Source organism: Heterocephalus glaber, unplaced genomic scaffold (assembly GCF_053883595.1).
Source record: "Heterocephalus glaber isolate CG9 unplaced genomic scaffold, H.glaber_assembly_v1.0 deba00001504, whole genome shotgun sequence".
Classification (NCBI taxonomy): Eukaryota; Metazoa; Chordata; class Mammalia; order Rodentia; family Bathyergidae; genus Heterocephalus; species Heterocephalus glaber.
The window spans coordinates 32678695-32703310 of record NW_028258324.1 but is presented as its reverse complement, the minus strand read 5'-3'; the positions used below and the strand labels follow the sequence as shown (position 1 = coordinate 32703310).

The 24616-nt window shown below is 35.2% G+C and overlaps 1 protein-coding gene across 4 annotated transcripts in view; it reads left to right on the top strand.

Moving 5' to 3' along the window:
- Positions 1 to 860: 860 nt before the first annotated feature.
- Plch1 (phospholipase C eta 1) overlaps positions 861 to 24616 on the top strand; it is a 277140-nt gene continuing 253384 nt past the window's right edge. The window contains exon 1 of one of the 4 annotated variants that reach the window (XM_087186404.1): positions 861 to 1215. The gene's annotated coding sequence lies outside the window, so the exon portion shown is untranslated. The remainder of the gene's footprint in view (positions 1216 to 24616) is intronic. The other 3 variants (XM_087186398.1, XM_087186397.1, XM_087186400.1) reach the window with 3 other exon arrangements.

The following is a 24616-nucleotide window of genomic DNA, read 5'->3' as shown; positions in this document are numbered from 1 at the left end:
AAGCTGCTTCCCTATATGGAGGTTAGGAGGTTATAAATTCAGGTCTGGTTCCAGAAACACATTCAAGTCTTTGTTTATAAACTGAGTTGGCTATTTGTTTAGAATTGAGTAGTGTTTAGGTTCTGTTCTTTAGAGGTCTTTCCACATCAAAGTGGCCCACTTATCACTTCTGGATTGTTGTCAACTTGCTTCGGGTCTGAGAAAACCCTTCATGATTTTAAAGTGTGTTTTCTGGCAAGACTTAGATACTGGTTTTATCCTGTGTAAACTTCACCTGCTTATTTTTCTTGAAGTTATAGTGAGAAACTTACTGCTGAAATGAACTAGATAATATTTTCCTATAATACTCTTCAAATTGAGTATCAGTCTTCAAATTGCTTTTACCTTGGACAGTTTCTGAAAATGTCTAAAATTATGCCAGAAGCTGGAATTTTGGCACTCCTAAGACTGCGCTGCTGTTGTACTGGGAGATTGCAATTGGATTGTGCTGAGCAGTTTTCAGATTTGCAGTATTTCTGAGCTAGGTTACCCATGGAGAAACTGAGGCTCAGGAATGTTCATGCTCATGCAGTCAATCCATGGTTGGATGAAGACTTGAACCTAAATCAGCTGATGCCTACTCTAGTGTTCTTAGCTACATCTGAAAAGCACACCTCTCTTTTGGGCCTTCTTTCCTTGCTAGGCTCCAACTCAAAGGGTGAAGAAAAGGCTGAGGGTCTCAAAACTTGAATTCTGGACTCTACATTAGAATTAAGTTTCTACTTTAGACACCGTGCAGACGTCTGGAGGGCCCTCTAAGTTTTGCTCTTCTTGAGTTGTTTTCTGTGGCACTTCCTAGCCTCTTTTCTCTGTGGCTGGTTCTTCTGAATTTAGCAAGAAAGTTAGGAACTTGTCTAGCTATTCTGTGCCTCTGGAAGGTGGGAAGACCTATTTCAGTGCTAGTGAATGTGAGTTACTGATTAACCAATAGAAGGCAATCATGGTTTCTCTTTCATTGGTCTGCATTTCCTTGTTGCTAGTTCACAAGAGTTAAATATTTGAATTCAGCTTCCCAATTCCCTCTTCCTTCTCTCTTCAATTTAGTTGAAGAGGCCTCTGGACCTCAGAACAGATCTCCATGGAGTGCTAATAAGTCCTCTGCAAAATTATGTCTGGTGGGAACTTGGAAGATCTATTCAGGTTTTTCAGACATCAGAATCCTGGATCAGAAATTCAGTGAGTTGATCAACTGGTAATTGTATACAATTTAGTTCTCTAGACATCCTGTTTTCTTTTTGCCAAACAGCTCTTTGAATAATATGGGAGGTATTAAAAGGAAAATTTAGTTTTTCAAAAGAGATTTCTTGATGGAAAAGGGTAATGTGTTCATAGAAGGAGTTAGGATTGTTCAAAGATTCTTTGATTTTTATTTCAGTTTAAAGACTTTTGGTTCCATACAACCATTTGTGTAAAAAAAAGGGAGGGTTGAGAGAGAAAAAAATTTTCTTTTACGGATATAGATTATCTCTGGGAGGATATACAGAAAACAAAGTTTGTTGCTGGGGGACAGAAGCCAGAGGTAAACTGTTAATTATGTGTCTTTTGGTGCCTTTTAAATTTTAAAACTCATTTTAATAAATAAAGAATTATTGGGTTTCAGTAATAAATAAGTAATATCCTTTTAGCTCCCAAGTGATAGATGTAAGAGACTGAGAAACAATTTTATTTTATTTTATTTATTTTTTTCTGAGAAGCAATTTTAAAGGAAAAGCAAAGTAATTTTCTTTTGTAAGTTTCATCAAAATTCACATCTAGTAATTTTTAAAACTAGTTTATTTTAACCTCTTCTGTATTTCCTGACAGTCCTGGGGAGGTCTTTTGCAAAATTTCATATTTTTCTTCCCTCTTATAAAGCATCACTATTGGCTGCAGCCAGATTCAGTGGACAAATGGAAATCAGACTCATTCTACTCTGGAGCAGCTAAACCTATCTTGGCAATGTGTTTATGCAGTGCAACTAGCAAGTTTCATTTTTCAGTTTAAAGATTTTTTTTTATCTTGCCTCCATTGTTTTTTAACCAGAGAGAAATCAGTGTAATTTTTCCTGTATTTTCCTGAACAGTGTCTGAGTGTGAATGTCAGAGGAATCTTTTCTGCTTAAAAGGAAAACAAAACAAAACAACATACATACATACAAAACCCGAAACAAAACCCCCCTTTAAGATTTTATATAGATATATTACTACAGCTTTTTTGTTGTTGTTAAAAGTAGGTTGTAAATGGGAAGTACTTTCTGTTTACTGGATGAATCATTAAGATACAGTCCTGGAAGAGCAAACACAAACTGTGTACCAACTTCTTTTTCATTTGTCAAAAGAGAAAAATGTGAAATCTATTAGTTAGTGTCCAAGTTTCAGTTAAAGGCAAAAACTCAAGTCAAGACAAGTTCTCAGCATACTGTTGAACATCTTCTTGGTTTTGGTGAAGAAAATGAAAAGATTACATTTTCTCATAGAATGGTTATTGCTATGGTAATTTTTAGTCTTTGGGAAAGAATAAATGAATAGATCATACATTCTCATGGTTACATATTTTAGAAATTTAAGGGCCAGGGATTTAGCTCAGTGGTTCTGCTGCCTCCTCGAAAGCACAAGGACCCAAGTTCAATCCCCGGTACCAAAAAACAAAAACAAAAACAAGAAACACATGTGTTCAATTTATTGGCCTGGGGATTTAGCTCAGTGGTTCCAGCACCTGCCTGGCAAGCTCAAGGTCCTGAGTTCGATCCCCGGTACAAAAAAAAAAAAAGAAATTTAAAAGAGAATTTAGAGAAAATTCTCTCCATACTTCTATCCCTTCTATCCCTCACCCATTCAACTTGTTATTTACTAGACCAACAGTATTATTAGTTTCTTGTATATTTTTCAAAGAAATTTATCTATCTCTCTATCAAAATATACTTTTTTTTTTTGGTACCAGGGATCGAACTCAGGTCCTTGCACTTGCGCAGCAGGAGGCGAAACCACTGAGCTAAATCCCTGCCCCCTAAATATACATGTTTTTTCATTCATTTAAAAATAAAATGGAAGCACACTATCTACATAAGTTTTTTTTTTACAGTGCTAGGGATCTAATCCAGAGCCTTGTGCATTCATGCTAGACAAGTGTGCTACTCCTGAAAAGCATCCCCAGTCAATTTTTTCATTTTGCATTTTTCTTTTAATGGTATTATTCCATATTAGAATATAGAGCTTCTTTATTTTATTCATTTTGAAAATTTATTTATTTATTTAAATACTGAGGATTGAACCCAGGGCCTTCACACTGAGCTACATCTCTAGCATTTGGTTTTTTTTTGAGTCAGTGTCCTGCTATAAATTGCTAAGTTGCCCAATTTGGGCTCAAACTTGTGGTCCTCCTCCTTCAGCCTCCCAGAGTACTGGAATGACTAACAGAATACACCACCACACTCAGCTGTCCATGCTTTTTATTATTTTCTTTCTTCTAAATTTGGGCACAATGTGTTTTTGTTTTTCTAATTTCTTGAGATATAACATTAGGTTATTTATTTGAGATATTCTCTTTTGAGATGGACACTTATTGCTATAAACTTCCTTCTTAGAACTGCCTTTGCTGAGTTCTGTAAGTTTTGGTATGTTGTATGTTCATATTTGTCTCCAGATATCTATCTATCTATCTGTCTATCTATCTATATCTATATCTATCTATCTATATATCTATATATATAGATATATATATATATTTTTCCCCATTAAGTTTATTGGTACATTTTAGGTGTAAGATACAGTTACATTCATCATTGGGATCTTGTACCATTACATGAGTATCTTGGTTCTTATTTCTTCCCCCATTTCCCTGCCCTCCCTTCACCCCCTCCACCCTTCCCTATTTGCAGACTTTGTTTCCATTTTTTTCCTTTTCTCGTATTTTTTCTTTTCCCTTTTTTCCTTTCCCCTACTCCTCCCACTTCCCCTGCTCCTTTAGACCTTTTCTTCCTATTACACAATATCAGTTATACATTTTAAAAATTACAATATCAAGATCTAGAAGACATTACCACAGATTTTACAGAATTTAAAAGGATATAGAAAGCATATTACAAAAATCTTTTTTGAAATAAATTTGACAACTTGTAAGAAGTACCTTGGAAGACAAATTAATGAAACTAACTCTGGAGGAAATATAAAATTTGAATAGCACCTATTAAAGAAAATATATTCCTAGCTTGAAAACCTACCTATATGACAACAGCAGGCTCATATATATTTTAACTGATAAATTATATCAAACATTTAAAGCAGAAAAAAGAAAGAACACTTCTCCCCTCATTTTAGGAAATCAACATTGTGCTAATCCTAAAACTGGATAAAGATAATAGAAGAAAAAAGTATGAACATAGATAGAAATTTGTTTAACAAAACAAACTATTAGAAATCAGACCTGGCAGTATGTAGGAAGTGGTTTTGTTATAGGGATGGCAGTGTGGTTCAACATTGGAAGATCCACCCCCAAAAGTCATCATTTTAACAGAGGATATGATCCTGTCACTAGTTGGAGAAAAAGTATTGGACTAAATTCTACAGCTGTTCATGGTAAAGCTATCAAGAGACTAGAAGTAGAACAGAACCTTCTCAACAGATTAAAGACATGTACTCCATACTTCCAGTGAGAATGCCTTATATGAATGGAGAAGATACAGTGCTTTCTCCTTAAGGTGGGGAACAAGGGCAGATATGCTTACTCTTTATCTGTCCATTAAACTTTGAAAGCTAGGCCCAACCAAAATAGTCTGGCAATAAAATGACACAATTAGGATAGGATTGGCAAGGTAGAAGTAAAATTTTTATATGTAGATGAAATGATCATCTACAGAGAAAATACTAAGAAATTTCTAGGAGCCCCTAGAACTTGTATTTGAATTTAGCAGGATTAGAAAACACAAGGTATATATGAAAATTCAGGTCTGTGTATATGTGCTATAAATGAAGAATTGGATATTGAAATTTAAAAGTTATGTAGGAGTACAAAGGACCTAGAAAAGTAAAAAGAAAAAGAAAAAAACCAGTGTTGGAAGACGTTTAGTACCTAATTTTAAGACGTCTTCTAAAGCTACAGTAATCAAGGCAGTGTTGGTATAAGGAAAGACATAGAGATCATTGGAATAAAACAGAGAATCTAGAAATAGAACCACACATATATGGTCCACTGAGTTTTGAAAGATTATTTAACATTAGCATATTATAGAATATAAATTCAATTCAAGAGCTGAGGAAGAGGTAGTGTTTTCAGCAAATGGCACTAGAACACCTGGTATCCGTATATAAAAAATTAACCTCAACCCTTTATTTTCTTACATGAAAATAACTTGAAGGGATCTATGAACCTAAATATGAAAGACTAAAACTATAAAACTTTAAGAAGTAATTATAACGGAAAATGTTTATGAATTTAGGGTAGGCAAGAACTTCCTAGGATACAAAAAACATGATGTATAAAAGAAAAAAATTGATAAATGATATTCCATCAAAATTTAGAACTTTAAATGACATCATTAAAATGAAAAGTAGTCCTTAAACAGACCATATTTACAATGCGTATAACCCATGACCAGAATATATAAAGAACTCTTACAGCTCATTAATAGACAATCCAATTAAAAAGTAGGCATAAGAAGATGATAAATAGCCAGTATAGCACAAAGAAAGGTATGCAACTCTAGAATCATAAAAATACTAATCAGTACAATAACAAGATTGAATTGTACACTCATTAGGGAGATGAAGTTAAAAGTTTTCAAAGCCTTGTGATGACTTTTTCTTTTTGTTGGATTCTCCCCCTTTGTGTTTAATTTGTCACACCCAGAGATTCATTCTGCTGGGCTTCCTGGGGCTGTGATTCTCATTGTCTTTTCCTAGGATATTGTCTAAAATATTTTGGAGTACTGATTTGGTATTCATGAAGTTCCTGAGGTGCTTTTTATCATCAAAGTATCATATTTCTCCACCAGTTTTGAAAGATAGTTTTGCAGAGTACATCAATCTGGGTTGGAGGGTGTTTTCCTTTAGGGCTTGAAATACATCACTCCAAGCTCTTCTTGCCTTGAGGGTTTGCATTGAGAAGTCTGCTGTGATTCTGATGGGCTTTCCTTTGTATGTGATTTGTTTCTTTTCTCTCACTGCTTGTAGAATTTTGTTCTTCTGTTGGATTTCTGGAATCCTAGCTTTTATATGCCTATGTGTAGATTTTTCTTGATCAAGGCTTGTTGGAATCCTATATGGCTCACTTATCTGTATGTCAAGTTCTTTTCCCCTGCTTGGGAAGTTTTCTGCCATCACTTCTGTGAAGAGTTTTTTTATGTCATCTGCACTCTCTCCTCTTTCTTCATTGACTCCAATCAGTCTTAATGTTATTCTCCTTTGCATCATCTAGCAGCTGCTGGATTGATTTCTCATGTTCCCTTACAATTTTAAAGCAATTTTTCTTTTCCTGGTCACTAATTGCAATCTTATCTTCTATATCTGAAGTTCTATCCTCACATTGGTTCATTCTGCTACACAGAGTTTCGAAGGAGTTTTTAATCTCCTGGAAATCTGTTTGCATCTGTTTTATGGATTCCATTTGTTTCCTATGTTGGAATTCCATCATGTTCCTCAGATTCTCTATTTTTTTAATTTGTGTCCTCTCTAGATTTATTAATCATGTTTTGCACCATGAGCAAAATCTTTGCTGTTATCTGAGTAATTATTTCTGATTTCATTTTTCCCAGATCCTCTTTTGTTGCTAGTTCAGAGAGTCCAGGTGGTTGAGTATCAGATTGTTCCATGGAGTTTACCTTTGGGGTTGCTGTAGGTGATCTGAAAGTCTGTTTTTGAGGCTTGTTTACATATCTTCTCATTTCCATGGTGGGTGGGGGTTGTGCTTCTGGTGCCAGTATGGCTCACCTTCTCTGCCTTAGGAGCGTGGGATGGCGGTGGGGGAGCTTCCTTCCGGGTGCTGGGACTGGCTCAGCTTCTCTCTGTCTCCAGATATATTTGAATTTCACCTTTGGTTGTCCAGGAGCATGTATTTTTTTTAAGTTTAATGTTTATGCATCTGTGAATTTTCTGAAATTCTTCCTATTGGTCATTTTCTCATTTTCTTTTTCTTAATCCATTTGCATTGATGGGTAAGGGCTTACTATTGTCATTTTGTTAATTGCTTTCTGATTTTGCAGATTCTTTGTCCTTTTCTTGCTGTATCCTTTGTAATTAAATGATTTTTCTCTAGTTATATGCTTGTTTTTAAAAAAATAATCTTTTTTTAGAAAATATGTATTGAGTTTATTTTACATTTTAAGTATTCATTATGATCACATTCATCATTAGGAATTTGTACTTGTACATGATATATCTTGGTTCTTATTTTTTTTTCCTATTCCCCTGCCCTCCCTTAAACCCCTCCACCCCTCCCTATATACATAAGCTTTGTTTCCATTTTTTTCCTTCTTTTAATCTTTTGTGTATCTTCTACAAAATTTTGCTTTTAAAATTTTTATTAGTACATGTTTGCAGTATATAATGATTACACTCTTCAGGGAGAATTAATTGTACAGAACACATCTTAATTATTTTTATATCGTTTCCTTCCCCTCCGCCTTCCTCTATCTCATGGATCTCTTCCCATTTGCAAAAGATTTATCTCCATTTTTCCTACATCTGTCCTTTATTTTGCTCTTTGATTTATTTGTGTTTTGGGTTTCTCATATAAGAGAAACTATTTTTGCTTCATTTTTACCATGAGGCTTACACAAAATATCTTATCATTACATTGGCTATTCTAAGGTGATAACAACTTAACAGAAACTATTTTTGCTTCATTTTTACCATGAGGCTTACACAAAATATATATATATATAGTGTTGTTTGGATTGAGTATGATTGGAGACCTTTGACTTTCTATACCTGGGTACATATATCTTTCCCCAGATTTGAAAAGTTTTTTACTTTTACTTATTTACATAAGTTTTTTGGCTCTTTATCTTTCCCTTTACCTTTCCCTCTTTAACTCCCATAACTCAAATATTTGTGTGTTTGTGTGTGTGTGTGTGTGTGTTTGTACGAGGGACCAAACCCAGGGCCTCACTTGTGCTAGGCAAGTGCTCTATCACCAAGCTACATCCCTAGCTCAGATATTTGCCCTTTTGATCCTATGCCATAAATCAAGTAACCCTTTTTCATTCTTTTTTTGGTACTGGGGATCGAACTTGGGACCTTGTGCTTGCGAGGCAGGCCATGGAACAACTGAGCTAAATCCCCAGGCCCATCATTCTTTTTGATTTATTTTTCTCCTTTAGCTCTATACTTTCAAGTAACTTGTCTCTGAGTTCACAGATTTTTTTTGGTGTCACAATCTGTTCTGCTGTTGACATTCTCTACTGCGTTTTTCGTTTAAATCATTGTAGTTTTCAGCTCTACAATTTGATTTATAAATAATTTTAACCTCTTAAATTTCACTTTTTTGTCACTTATTGTTTTCCTGATTTCATTGATTGTTTCTCTGTATTTTCTTGAAGTTTACTTATTTCCCTTGAGACAATTATGTCTGTTGTGATACAAGCAGGTGAACAGGTGAGGAGGGCTGGAATCTTGGAGGTAGCCTGGGCACAGAGTTGGTCTGGAGAGTGAGTCATGGTCACTGTCCTGGAGTCTGAGGTTATGGGGATCTTTTCAGCTAGTTTTACTGGCACAGGCCCAATGTTGAGGTCTGAGGCAAAGTCTGGTGCTCACTTTTCTCACATTTCCCTGTGTAGAGAGTATTTCCACCATTCTGTGCTGTCTGGGGTTGGGGGAAGGATGATAGGGATAATGTGAAACTCTTTGTTCTACCCTCTTTAATATATCTTTTCTAATTTCTGTGTTACTCTCAGGTGCTGTAATCACTCACCTGGTTTCCTTGGGTCTTGTGAAGGTATTTTCATATATTGGTAGTTGTTCCAACTGATATACCTGTGGGTGGATGAGCACTGGAAAATCTATTACACTATCTTGCTATGCTGATTTATTTAATGGCTGCATATTTTTCACCTTATGGATGTACTGTAATTTAACCATATGAACTGATAATTAAATTGCTTCTAATCTTTTGCAAACAGTGATGCAATGAGTAACCCTACATTGGCACAATTTTGCACATGTCCAAATATAGCTATAGGATATACTTTTAGAAGTAGGATTGCCGAGTCAAATGTATATACATTGTAATTTTGATAAGTATTAAGTTGGCCTGCATGGAGTTTGAGGAATTTTTACTCCCATCAGAAATGTATCACAGTGATGATTTCTCCATACCCTCTTCACACTGTGAAGCTTCATGAATTTTTTGATTTTTTTTTTGCTAATCTGATAGGTAAAAATTAATATCTTGGTGTAGATGAAACTTACTTTTCTCTTTTTCACTTATGTGTTACTTTTACATTTCATTTTGTATTTTCTACAGTGCTAGGGATTGAAACCAGAGCCTTGAACACATTACCACTGAGCTACACTGCAGCCCACAATTTTCTTTTTTCTTTCTTTTTTTTTTATCTTTTACTTTCCTCTTTATTTACACTTTGAGTTTCTCATAGAAGAGAAGCCATGTGATATTTAACCTCCAGTGTCTGATTTATTCCACTTAGCATTGTTCTGTCAAGGTATATCCATTTTCTTACAAATGATGAAAATTTATCCTTTATAGTTGAGTAGTACTCCATTGGGTACAAATGCTACATTTTCTTTATCCATTCATCAGTTAATATGCATGCAAGCTGCTTCCAAGCTTTAGCTATGATGGGTTGTGCTACTATAAGTATAGGAATGCATGTGACCCTGTATTATGATGAGTGTTTTGGGAAGATACCCAGAAGGGGAATAGCTGTGTTGAATGGAACTTCTAGTTCTAGTTTTTTGAGGAAACTCTATACTGATTTCCATAATGGAAATCAGTAGTTTAAATTCCCACCAACAGTGTGGACTCATTCCTCCTTCCCCCCAGCTTCATAGCATTTGTCACAATTTTTTTTTAATCTTTCTTTTTTAAATTTTATTTTTGTTTATTAGTACATGTTTGCAGTATATAATGTTTACATTCATCTTAGGGAATAGGTGCATGTACTTAACATATCTTGATTGCTTTTATTCCCTCTCTTTTCTCCCTCCTCTCCCAGTCTCTATCCACTTTCTGCATTTTTTTAGCATTTTTTTCTAGGTTTTATATCTATTAAAGGTATGAAAAGAAAGAAACACGCTCTGCAGAGCGAGTTCAGGCCTACTAACTCTGCAATCTACAATCTACAGTGTGAAAGGGAGAAAACAGTGATCACTTCCTGCATTTTCATTTCATTTATTTTTAAGTTCATGTTTGCAACATATAATGATTACATTTATGGTGAGCTGCTGGTAGATGTACTCAACATATTTCAGTTCTTTCCATGTCCCCCTCCTCTCTCACTTCTCAGTAGTCTCCATTTCTTGGTCTCTTTTCCATTTTCAAAAGGTCTATGTTCTGTTCTTTTAATCTGTCTTTTATTTTGCTCTTTAGTCATACTTTGGATTTTACATATAAGAGAAACTGTATAGTATTTAAGCCCTTTTGTCTTATTTGTTTCATTTAACATTATGTTTTCAAATTGCAACCATTTCCCTACAAATGACCCAAATTTATCCTTCTTTATTGCCAACTACTATTCCGTTATATATTAGATACCACATTTCCTATATCCATTCATCTCTTGATGGACATATAGGTGGCTTCCAAGATTTAGCTGTTATGGATTATGATGCTATAAAGATTAGTATGCACGTACTGCTGTAATATGATGTCTTTAACTCTTTTGGAATGATGCCTAGAAAGGGATTAGATAGGCAAATGGGATTTCTATTTTTAGTTTTCTTGAGGAATCTCTATACTGATTTCCATAATGGTTGTACTAGTTTACATCCCCACCAACAAAGCAGGAGGATTCCTTTTTCACTGAAGCCTCACTAATATTTTGTTTATTATTTTTTTGAATGATTGCCATTGTTTCTGGCATAAGATGAAATCTCACTGTTGTTTAAATTTGCCTTCCTCTAATGGCCAGCAATGTCAAACATTTTTTCATGTATTAGTTGGCTATTGTATTTCTTCATCTGAGAATTGTCTATTTTCATTTGTCCATTTTTTGACTGGGTCTTTTATTTTGGAGAAGTCTAATTTTTTGAGTTTTTTAATATATTCTAGATATTATTTCTCTGTCTATGGAATAGCTAACAAAAATTTTTTCCCATTCAGTAGGTTTTCTGTTTACTTTGTTGTTTCTTTTGCTGTGCAGAAACCTTTAAATTTGATATAGTCCCATTTGTTGACTTGCTGTTATTTCTTGTGCAATTGGAATTCTGTCAGAAAGTCCTTACCTGTGGCTATGATTTCAAGAGTTTTACCTATTTTATATTCCAGCAGGTTATTTCTGATTTCATGTTTAGATCTTTGATCCATTTTATTTTTATTTTAGTACAGTACATGGTGAGAAATATGGGTCTAGTTTTAATCTTCTGCATGAGGATAGCCAGTTTTCCCAACACCATTTGCAAATGAGGCTATCTTTTCTCCAATGTATGTTTTTGGCTCTTTTGTCAAAGATCATGTGGCTGAGTATGTCTGGGTTTTTTCTCCATCTTCTATTCTGATTCATTAATCCAAAAGTCTGTTTTTGTGTGAATACCATGCTGTTTCTATTATGTAGCTTTGTAGTATAATTTGAAGTCCAGGATTGTGATGCCTTCTGCTTTCCTCTTGTTACCCAGGATTGTTTTTGTTATTCTGGGTTTCTTCTTGTTCCATATGAATTTTAGGATTGCTTTCTCTAGTTCTCCGAGGAATGATTTTGGTATTTTGCTTAGGGTTTCATTAAATCTGTATGTCAATTTTGGAAGTACATTATGGCCATTTGGATAATATTAGTTCTGCCTAACCAGGAACATGGCATATATTTGCATTTTGTATATCTCAAAGATATCCTATTTGATTTCCTTTTCAGAGTACTGTAGTTTTCATTGTAGAGAACTTTTATTTCCTTAGTTAGATTAATTTAATTTTTCTTGATGCTATTGAAGATGGTATTGTTTTCCTAATTTCTTTCTCAGTGAGTTCATTATTGGCATATGGGAATGGTACTGGTTTTTGTGTGTTGATTTTGTGTCCTGCTGCCTTGCTGAATTTGGATATTCTAGAAATCTTTTGGTGGAATTTTTCGGTACTTTGATGTAAAGTATCATGTCATCTGCAAATAATGATAATTTTATTTTTTTCTTTCCTATATTTATCTCTTCTCTCTTTCCTGATTGCTTTGGCTAATGTTTTAATTACTGTATTGAACAAGAGTAGTAATAGTGGACATCCTTGTTTTGTTCCTGATTTTAGAGGTAAAGATTTTAGCTTCTCCCCAAATAATACAATGTTGGCCATTAGGAAAACAGTTTTCCATTCCTAATTGTATTAATGTGAGTTGTTTCTCTCCTTCCTTTGTTAAGTTTGGTTAAGGGTTTATCTATTTTCTTTATTCTTTCAAAGAACCAGCTCTTCAACTTCTTGATTCTGTATATGATTTTTCTTTTTTGATACCAGGATCGAACTCAGGACCTTACGCTTGTGAGGCAGGTGGTGGAACCACTGAGCTAAATCCCTGGCTCTCTGTGTATGAGTTTTTTTTTTTCTCTTTAGCATTTTTTATTGGTACATTTAGGTATACAATATGTTTACATTTATCATTGGGTGCATGTACTTGTATATGATGAATCTTGGTTCTTATTTTTTCCACATTACCTGTGCCCCCTTCACCCCCTCCACCCTTCGTTATTTACATAGACTTCATTTCCATTTTTTTTCCTTTTCTCATAATTTTTCCTTTCCCTTCTTTCCTTTCCCCTTCCCCTCCCACCACTCCTACCCCTTTGGACCTTTTCCTATTTCAAATTATCAATTATTCATTTTAATCATTTTAACCCTTATTTACACATTCAGTTTCTCACACTAGAGAAACTCGTCGGTATTTACACGTGTCCTATTTTTTTCACTTAAGAGTATGGCCTCAATATGCATCCATTTAGCTATAAATGTCTCTAGTTTCTCATTCTTTATGGCTGAGCAGTACTCCATTTTATTAAAAAACCACATCTTCTTTATCCAGTTTCCAGTTGTTGGGCACTTGGGCTGTTTCCAAGGTTTAGCTATTACAAACTGTGACGCTATAAACATGGGTGACCATATATCGCTGTGGTGAGATTCTTTTAATTCTTTTGGGAAGACACCCAGCAGGGGAATAGCTGGGTCCAATGGGACCTCTAGCCCTAGTTCTTTGAGGTGTCTCCATAGTAATTTCCACAGTGGTTGTACCAGTCTGCACTCCTACCAACAAAGGAGAAAGGTTCCTTTCTCCTTACAACCCCACCAGCATTTGTTATTGGTTGATTTCTTGATAGCAGCCATTCTTTCTGGGGTGAGGTGGAATCTCAGTGTTGTTTTCATCCACATCTCTTGAATGACCAGTGATGTTGAACATTTTTTCATATATTTATTTGCTGCTTTTACTTCTTTGTCTGAGAAATGTCTGTTCATTTCAGATGCACATTTTTGTTTTGGGTCTTTGAATTTGGGGGGTCTGATTTTTGTTCAGTTCTTTATATATTCTGGAGAGTAGTCCTTTGTCTAAGGTACAGCTGCTAAAAATTTTTTCCCACATACTAGGTTGTCTCTTAGCTCTGTTGGTGGTTTCTCTTGCAGTGCGGAAGCTTTTTAATAAGATGAGATCCCAGTTGTTAATTCTTTGTGCTAGTTCCCGTGCTACTGAGGTTTTGTTCATAAAGTCTTTTCCTCTGCCAATGTCTTCAAGAGTTCTACCTAACTTATCTTCCAGCAAGTTTAGTGTTTCTGTTTTAATATTTAGATCTTTAATCCACTTTGATCTTAGTTTAGTGCATGGTGATAGGTATGGGTCTAGTTTTAATCTTTGGCAGGTTGAAATCCAGTTTTTCCAACACTTTTTATTAAATAGGCTATCTTTCCTCCAATGAGGGTGGTGGACACCTTTGTCAAAGATGAGGTGGCAGAGTATGTCTGAAGTTGTTTCTGCGTCTTCTAATCTATTCCACTGATCCTCAGATCTGTTTCTTTGCCAGTACCATGCTGTTTTTATCACAGTAGCTTTGTAGTATAGTTTCAAGTTGGGGATTGTGATACCCCCAGCCTTGTTTCTGTTGCCTAGAATTGCTTTTGCTATTTTCAGTCTCTCCTGGGTCCAAATGAATTTTTGGATTGTTTTCTCTAGTTCTGTGAAGTATATTGTTGGAATTTCAATCATCATTGCATTAAATCTATATAGTAGTTTTGGAAGTATGGCCATTTTCACTATATTGGTTCTTCCTACCCAGGAACAAGGGATATCTTCCCATTTTCTTATATCCTCCTCAATCTCCTTTTTCAGAGTGCTATAGTTTTCAGTGTAGAGGTCTTTTGCTTCCTTTGTTAGGTTGATTCCTAGATATTTCTTTTTTTTGGATGCTATTGTAAAAGGAATTGTTTCCCTAATTTCTCTCTCAGTGATTCTGCTATTTGTGTATAAGAAGGCTATTGTTTTTTGAGTGTTGACCTTATATCCATCTACTCTACTGAATCTGTCAATTAAGTCTAGAAGTCTTTTGGCCGAGCTTTTTGGGTCTTCTATGTAAAGTATCATAACATCATGAAATAATGACAGTTTAGGGGCCGAAGATTTAGCTCAGTGGTTCCGGCGCCTGCCTTGCAAGTGCAAGGTCCCAAGTTCGATCCCCGGTACCAAAAAAAAGACAGTTTAACTTCTCCCTTTCCTATCTTTATGCCTTTTATTCCTTTCTCTTTTCTAATTGCGTTGGCTAATGTTTCCAGAACTATATTGAACAGGAGTGGTGATAATGGGCATCCTTGTCTTGTTCCTGATTTTAGTGTGAAAGTTTTCAGTTTTTGGCTATTTAGTATGATGTTGACTGTTGGTTTTTCATAGATAGCCTTAATCAGGTTGAGATAAAGACCTTCTATTCCAATTTTCTGTAGAGTTTTTATCATGAATGGGTATTGGATTTTGTCAAATGCCTTTTCTGCATCTATTGAGATGATCATATGCTTTTTGTCCTTGACTCTGTTAATATAGTGTATTACATTTATTGATTTATGAATGTTGAACCATCCTTGCATCCCTGGGATAAATCTGACTTGGTCAGGGTGTATAATCTTCTTCATGACTCTCTGTATTCTGTTTGCCAGTATCTTGTTGAGGATTTTTCCATTTATGTTCATTAGGGAGATTGGCCTGTAGTTCTCTTTTTTGGGTTGGGTCTTTCCCTGGTTTTGGAATCAAAGTAACATTTGCTTCCAGGAATGAATTTGGAAGTATTGCTTCCCTTTCAATTTCCTTGAGTTTAAAGAGTAATGGTGATAGTTCTTCTTTAAATGTCTTGCAGCCTGCCTGCTTTGCTCCTTCCCTGCCCTTAGCTGCACTGCTCTGTGCTCAGCACACAGACCTGTATGACTTTTAAAAAAATCTCAATGTAATTAATTTCTGCTCTGATCTTTAAGTGATTTCCCTTCTTAAACTAGGTTTGAGTTTAGACTGTTTTTATAAAATTTTTATGTTTATTAGTACTTGTTTGCTGTACATGCTGATTACATTCACTGTGGGGGTTGGTACATGTACATAACACATCTTTTTTTTTCCCCAGCATCAGGTTTATTTATTTTTAAGTATCAAATTAATTATCATAAATACAGATTAGCAGCCAGACTAGCAATAAAAAAACACATAAAATAATTATACTAAATCCAGGTACACTTTTAGATACATTGGACATGCTAGAATATAATAACTTCTTTTTCTCCCTTTTTGCCTATTGTCTGTCTTATTTTGCACTTTATTTTTCTCATATAAGAGAAACTGAGGAATAGTTAAGCTTGTGCCTCTGATACTTTGCTTAATATTGTATTCTCAGGGTGCACCAATTTTCCTACAAATGACTCATGTTTACCCTTCTTTGTGGCAGAGCAGTATTCCATTATGTATAAATGCCATATTTTAACTATTCATGTATTGAGATATATATATATATCTATATATATATATGATGCTTCCATGATTTAGATATTGTGAGTTGTGCTGCTATAAACATGGGCATGCATATATCACTGTAATATCATGTCTTTTCCTTTTTTTTTTTTTGGTACCGGGGATTGAACTCAGGACCTTGAGCTTGTGGGGCAGGTATAGTGCCACTGAAGTAAATCCCCAGCCCTTATAAGATCATATCTTTAACTCTGTTAGAAAGATACCTGAAAGGGGAATAGCTGGTCAAATGGAATTCTATTTTTAGTTGGGTTTTTTTTTTTTTTGGTACTGGGGATCGAATTTGGGATCTTGTGCTTGCGAGGCAGGTGGTGGCACCACTGAGCTAAATCCCTGGCCCTGATTTCTTGATTATAGCCATTCTTTCTGGAGTGAGATGGAATGTAGGTATTGTTTTAATTTGCATTTCTCAAATGGCCATAGATGTTGGCAATTTCTTTGTGCATTTGTACTTCTTCATCTGAGAAGTATTTATTCATTTCAGATGACAAGTTTTTGATTGGGAGTTTAACTTTGGGAGTGTCTAAGTTTTTTGAGTTCTCTGTATGTTCTAGATATTAGTCCTTTCTCTAAGCAATAGCTGGCAAAATTTTCTTCCCATTTTGTAATTGTCCCTTCACTCTGTGTTTTCCTTTGCTTTGCAGAAGAAGCCTTTTAATTTGATGTGATCTCATTTGTTGATTCTTGGTATTATTTCTTGTGCAACCAAGGTTGTCTTCAGAAATTTTTTGCTTACACCTTGTCTTCAAGAAGTTTACCTATTTTATCTTCTAGTAGATTAAGTATTTATGTTTTGATTTTAAATCTTTGATTCATTTTGATTTTAATTTAGTACATAGTGAGAGATATTGGTACCTGTTCAGTCTTCAGCATGTGGATAGCCAGTTTGCCCAACACTATTTGTTAAAGAAGCTCTTTTCTTCATTGAGAGTATTTGACCCCTTTGTCAAAGATAACATAGCTAAAAAAAAAAAAAAAAGATAAGATAGCTGAGTGTGCCTAGAGTTGTTTTTATAGCCTCTATTCTGTTCCTTTGATGCACAAGTCTGTTTTGCCAACACCATGCTGTTTTTATCACTGTAGTTTTGTAGGGTAACCTGAAGTTTGGAATTTGTGATGCCCCCTGGCTTGTGCCTATTGCCTAGAATAACTTTTGCTATCTAGATCTCTTCTAGTTTCATATGAATTTCAGTATTTTCTCTAGTTCTGTGAGGAATGCTATTGGCATTTTGATTGGTATTGCATATAAAAGTTTTGGAAGTATGGACCTTTTGACTACATTGGTTCTGTCTGTCAAGAAACAGAGGCTATCTTTTCCTTTTCTAAATATCCTCTTCAATCTCCTTTTTCAGAGTACTGTAGTTTGTATTGTAAAAATAGTTAACTTCCATAGGTTAATTCCTAAGTATTTCATTTTTCTTGATATCACTGTGAAAGGTATTGTTTCCCCAGTTTCTCTCTTGGTGAGTCAATTATTGGTGGACAGCTATTGATTTTTGGGTGATGACTTTGTATCTTACTTCTCTACTAAATTTAATATTCATTCTAGGAATCTTTTGGTGGAGATTTTGGGGTCTTCTATGTAGAGGATCATGTCATTTCCAAATAATGATAATTTAACTTCTTCCTTTCCTATCCATAGGCCTTTTATTTCTTTTTCTTTCCCGAGTATTCTGACTAAGGTTTTGAAAACTATGTTGAATAGGAGTGGTGATAGTGGACATCCTTGTCTTGTTCCTGATTTTAGAGGGAAAGCTTTCAGCTTCTCTCTATTTAATATAATGTTGACTGTTGGTTTTTTCCAGGTAGATTTTTATCAGATTGAGATAAAGATCTATTCTTATTGTCTTCAAGGTTCTTATCACAAATGGATGTTGGATTTTGTCAAATGCTTTTTCTGCAATTATTGAGATTATCATGTTGTTTTGTTCTTGCTTCTGTTTAGATGGTGCATACATTTATTGATTTGCATATGATGAACCATCTCTGCATCCCTGAAATGCAACCTGCTTGGTCATGATGTATGATCTTTGTGATGATTTGTTGCATTCTATTTGCCTGTAACTTCTTGAGGATTTTTTTTTTTTTTAATGTTGTTTAAACAGATTGACTTGTAGTTCTCTTTTCCTTGGGTCGTTTTCTGGTTTTGGAATCAGGGTAATGTTTGCTTGCAGGAGTGAGTTTGGGAGTACAATTTAATTAAAGATTTTAAGGAGTATGGGCGTTAGATCTGTAAATTTCTTGTAACATTTGACAGTGAATCTGTTGGTATCTGGGATTTTCTTGGTAATTGTTTTTATTACTCTTCAGTTTGATTGACTGATATTGGAAGATTTAGAAATTTTCTATCTTCTTGATTCAGCTTTGGTAGTTCATATGTATATAGGAATCTATCTATTTCTTCTAAATTTTTCATTTTAGTGTAGGCTCTCAAAGTAGTTACCAATGATCTTCTGCATTTTAGCTGAGCTCTCTGTGATTTCACACTTTTCATTCTAATTGCATGGTTCTGGGTCTTTTCTTTCCTTTGTCTGGTAAGATTGGCTAAGGGTTTGTCTATTTTGTTCATTCTTTCAAAGAATCAACTGATTAATTTATTCCTTGTAGTTTTTTTAGTCTTAATTTCATTAATTTCTGCTCTAATCTTTATAATTTCCTTTCATGTACTAGCTTTGGATTTGGATTGTTCTTGTTTTATAGGACCTTGAAGTGCATTATTAGGTTATTTGGCCTTCCTCTGTTTTTCTGATGTGGGTATTCATCATTATAAACTTACCTCTTTAGACTGTTTTCATTGTGTCCCATAGGTTCTAGTATGTCATACTGGCATTATTGTTTGATTTTAGGAACTGTCTAAATTTTTCCTTAATTTCATTTGTGACCCATTGATTATTCAAGAAGGTATTGTTTAACTTCCATGTGTTTTCATAGTTTTTGTGATTTATTTTGTCATTGATTTTCTAGTTTCATTACACTATGTTCTGATAATATACATGGGAAAATTTCAATTCTTTTGCATTTACTTAAGCATGCTTTATGGGCTAGTATGTGGTCTAGTTCGGAGAAAGTCCCATGTGCTGCTGAGAAGAATGTGTATTCTGTTGAATGGAACACTGTAGATATCTATTTAAGTCCATTTGTTTGAAAATTTGTTTAAACTCTCATATTTCTTTGTTGACTTTTTGTTTAGTTGATCTATCTTTTTCTGACAGTGGAGTATTTATGTCTTCCATTGCAACTGTATTGGTGTTTATCTGATTTTTCATGCCCATTGGTGTTTGCTTTTGAAGTTGAGTGTGCCAGTATTTGGAGCATATATATTTAAAATTGTTATCTCTTCTCTTTTTTTTGGTACTGGGGATCAAATTTAGGACCTTGGGCTTGCGAGGCAGGCACCGGAACCACTGAGCTAAATCTCCGGCCTGTTATCTCTTCTTGTTGAATTGTTCCCTTAGCCAATATGTAGTGACCTTCCTTTTCTTTTCTGATCAGTTTTAGTTTGAAATCCATTTTGTCTGAAATTATGATAGCTACTCCAGCTTTTGTCTGGGTTCCTGTTGCATGGAATGTCATTTTCTATCCTTTGATTTTTAATCTGTGAATTTCTTTTTGAATAAAATGTATTTTTTGTATTCTGCATATTGTTGGATTTTTTCTTGATCCATTATGCCAATCTGTGTCTTTTGATTGAGGAATCGAGACCATTCACATTGAGAGTTATTACTGAGAGGTATTAACTTATTTCTGTCATTGCATTATTTTCCTTATTCTTTTTTTGTCTTTTGTTCACCTGCTCATTCACTTTTTTTTCTTTTTAAACTTCTTGGGATTGTCGGTTTCATTGTCCCTGTAGGATATTCTGGAGAATTTTTTGTCATGCTGGCTTGGTGGTCATGAATTTCTCTTCATTTTTTTTTTTGGTACTGGGGATCAAACCTAGGACCTTGAGCTTGTGAGGCAGGCATTGGAACCACTGAGTTAAATCCCTGGCCCCTCATGAATTTCTTGAAGTGCTCTTTGTAATGGAAACACCTTGTTTCTCTGACAACTTAGAAGAAAAGTTTTGCAGGATACATAAGTGAAGGTAGAAAGGTGTTATCTTTTAGGGCTTGAAACACTTCAATGCAAACTCTCTTGGCCTTTTTGAGGTTTGTACTGAGAAGTCTGCTATAACTCTAATGTGTTTAAGTTTTTATGTGTTTTGTTGCCTTTCTCTAAGCAAGATTTTGTCCCTGTGATCAACTTCTGGTACTTTGACTATAGTGTAGTATGGAAAGGTTTTCTTTCAGTCATGGATACTTGGGATTCTATATGCCTCATTTATCTGTATGTTTATTTTTTTCTCAATAGTTGGGAAATTTTCTGCCATTATTTCTGTCAACAGGTTTTCCATGCCATTTGTGTTGTCTTTTAATTTTTCATTTATTCCATTTTTCTTAAATTAGTCTTCTTTGCATCATCTAGCAACTGTTGAATCTATTTTTCATATACTCTTTTTGCTTTTAAGGTGCCTTTGAGTAGTTTGTGTTTGAAGGCATCATTGTCTTCTAATTCTGAGATTCTGTGTCCTCATACCTGTTGATTCTGCTGCCCATACTTTCAATATAATTTTCATTCTCCTGGATTTCTGACTGAAATCTTTTTCATAGAGTCTAATTGTTTGTTAACCTGGTCATTCAGTTTCGTATGATTGTGTTTAGCTTATCTAATTTTTATTAGTGTCTTCTGAAGTCTCTTGGATCATTTTGGCCATTACACCCATTATCTGTTTAGTCATATCATTTGTGAACTTGCTGAATACTTTTTGACCTGTTTATTGATGTCCTTTGTTATCCTTTTGAATAACTTGGAGGTATGGCTTATGCTCTTCTCTCTATAGAAGCTCCCTGGATTGGCTTTGGGGGATTTGAGTTTTGGGAGGCATATTTTTTCCTTTTTTTTTTTTGCCTTGTTTTCTCTGTTTGTATTGTTTGTTTTGGGCCAAGGCTTTGGATCTTTATAGTGCAAAGACTTTGTTGCTAGTATAGAATCTTTTGAATTAGTAGCTTTAGTTAGGAGATGTACATTGGGGATGGTCCTTTACTTCAGCCCCAAGACCTGACCACCTTGATTAATTTAAGTGGGGAAGATACAATGTAACTGGCCCAACACCCAGTTCATTTGGAAGGTAGTCTGGTGTTGTTAAATGTCAGAAATGTAATCTGGGTGTTGGCTTGCAGGGAAAACCTATAGGAATAATTATGTGACCCTAGTAATACCAAGCAAATCAGCCACAGAACTTCTAAAATAAGTGGTATTTTAACATACCATCCTTAACTCTAGTAAAGAAATTCACAATTATGGTGTAAGCATTAAGACAACTCATGTATTGACTTACAGCTAATATATAATAAATGAGATAGCTATAACTCTGGTAATGGTAGAAAGTGAATGCTATAAAGTTACTGTTGAATTCTATCTAAAGATTAATAAAGCTTTATGGTTGTAAATGATATAAGGAGTTGCCAACAGGGGAATGCAAGAGGAAAAACTTCAAACCTTAAATTATATTATATGAGAAGGAAGAGAGAGAAGTGGGACCAAAGATCCTATTGAGGAGTAGAAGGATGTTTATAGAATTATGTTTATAGGTGGAAAAACTTGATAAGAAATAGAAGATAAAAAGAGGGAGAAAAAAAATTAATGGAGAGTAAAAATGATAGAGGAAAATTTAATGGGAGAAAAATTAAAAGGGAGAAGAGAAAAAAATGAAGAAAAAAGAATCAAGAAAAAGAGATAAGAATCATGGAAAAGGAACAAAGGAAACTTCACCAAGCCTCAGTAAACTTGTGAAGAAGATGGAGGAAAGGAAAGAAGGAAAAAATGAAAAAAAAAAAAAACCAAGAAAAAAAATTTATCTTTGATTTTGAATGTGTGGTTTTCTTCTGCAATCTCTGTGTGTGGTTTTTTTTTTTTTTTTTTTTTTTTTTTTTTTTTGGTACCAGGGATCGAACTCGGGACCTTGTGCTTTCGAGGCAGGCACCAGAACCACTGAGCTAAATCCCCGGCCCCTTGTCTGCAATCTCTTTTGGAACAGTGTCTGAGTCAAATGTGTCCCAGTCATGCTAGTACATAAAGAAGGTACTGAGAGCTCAGGTCCATGCTGATAGCAAGAACCAGCAGGCTGTACAAGTAAGGCAAGGGTACCAACGTCATGACCTTCAAGTCCAGAGGAAACTCAGTTTGGGAGTTACCTGTCACTTATGGGAGTCACACCTGTGCCCTTAGATGAAACCTCTCAAGTGGTCACTTTTCAGCCTATTCTCTGACTGCAGTTCTCTCCCATGGCTGTCTCACCCAGTCACTGTGGGAATATAACACTGGGAGCCCTGAGGTGAAGCTGTTGCACTGCTGCTCTGTAGACCAGGTTCAGAAAATCAACCCTTCCCTGAAATGGCATCTGATCAATATTCTCTCCAGGAATATGGTGGGTGGTTGGACTGAGGTCACTTGTTGCCTGTCAAAGGACTCATGTGGGAGTAGAATACCATACTCTCCCTGCAGATCACAGAACACACCAGTCTGTTCTGTGTCTGTGTTTCTTTCTGAGGCTTTTTGGAGTCCCCCACTTTCACTTTGTCTCTGTAGGTTCAGTCTCCCTTTCCCATGATCCATGAGCCCAGAGCCAGAGAGAAAGTACAGACTGTCTCTTTCTTTCTCTTTTTCTGTGTTCTGTCACTTCAATTTCTATGTAGCTTTTAGTTTTCCTGTCAGTACCTTCCTGGTTCCTTGGGATCTACTTCTCCCCACCCCCCAAGTTGTTATTTTCCAGTGTCTAGATTTTGAACCTCAGAGAAGCTGAGTTTTTGTGGCTCACAACCCCATCATTTTCCCCTGGAATGTTTTTTTTCCCACATATCTTGATGTTCATCATTAGGTTATTTATTTCAGCTCACTTTGTTTTTCTAATATGAGCATTGGCTGCAATATACTTTCCTTTTAGGAATGCTTTCATTGTTTTTCATAGGTTCTGGTGTGTTATACTGGCATTGTTGTTTGATTCCAGAAATTGTTTAATTTCTTACTTGATTTCTTTTGTGACCCACTGAGTGTTCAGGAGTGTGGTAAGTTTCCAGAGGTTTATAATTTTTCTGTGGTTTCTTTTGTGATGGATTTCTAGTTTGCACAGTAATCTAATAGTATACATAGGATAATTTTGATTATTTTCTGTTTAGTTAAGCAGGCTCTGTGAGCTAGTATGTGGTCTATTTTGAAGAAAGTTCTGTGTGTTGCTGAGAAGAATATATTCTCTTGTAGTAGGGTAGAACACTGTAGCTATTCATTGAGTTCATTTGTTCAGGGGTCTAGTTAGCTCTGATATTTCCTCTTTGATTTGTTGTTCAGTTTATCTTTTTTTGTATATTTGATCATGAAAGTGAGGTATTGAGATCACCCACTATGATTCTGTTGTTTTTTTGAACTTTTTATATCCAGCAGTATTTGTTTTATGAAGTTAGATGCTCCAATATTTGATGCATATATATTTACACTTGTTTGTTTTTGTTTATTTTTTTGAACTCAGGACCTTGTGCTTTCGAGGCAGGTGCTGGAACCACTGAGCTAAATCCCCAGCCCTATATTTACACTTGTTATCTCTTCCTGCTGGATTATTCCCTTATCCAATACTATGGACCCTCAAATTATGACTGGCTTGACATACAAACAACTTGGGTTAATTAGGTTAATGGAAGATTCAACTCCCTCTTGTTATCTATAGTGTGTATCAAGGTAAACATCCAGATCTCAGATGTACTGACTTACAACCAACTTGAGTTACAACCAGCCCTTGGGAACCAATCAAGTTTATAAATCAAGGGTCCACTGTATGTAGTGACCTTTTTTTTTTTTGCCTGAAAATGACAGTAGGAAGTATCACTTCATTCTTTCTAGTACATATTCAAAGATGAATTTTGAAGAAGAAGCAGATGAGTAGCTTTTTTGAGCACTGCCTGATCGAAGAATAGTGTGGACATACTTACTTTGTTTGAGTACTATGAACTTAGTTTCCCTACATTTTCACTCCAAATCTTACTATTTCTCTTAATCTCCTTTTCTCTGGGAGAGCTGAATCTTTGGTACTCCAAAGTATCTCTAGTCTTGACAGAACGGTATCAAAGGCAGGCTTTGCTATAGCACTGCTTTGTATCTTTTCCTATCCTTGGAATTGAACCTAACTTGAATTTCTTATTGTCCCTTCTTGTGGCTGCATAGAATTCTTGTCTCCTAACAATCCTGAAGGAAAGAAGATGTATTGGTCATTGGAACTTCAGTGGGTTCTGATGCTGTTTGCTTGGATACTCAGGAGATCTATGGTCTTTTTTGAGTGGGGATGAGATTCTCCTGAAATAACAAAGTGGCAGTGAACCAGGATCTGGCCACTAGAATATTTTGTCTCCATCCGAATTCTCATGATTTTAGAATGGAAGCACTAGA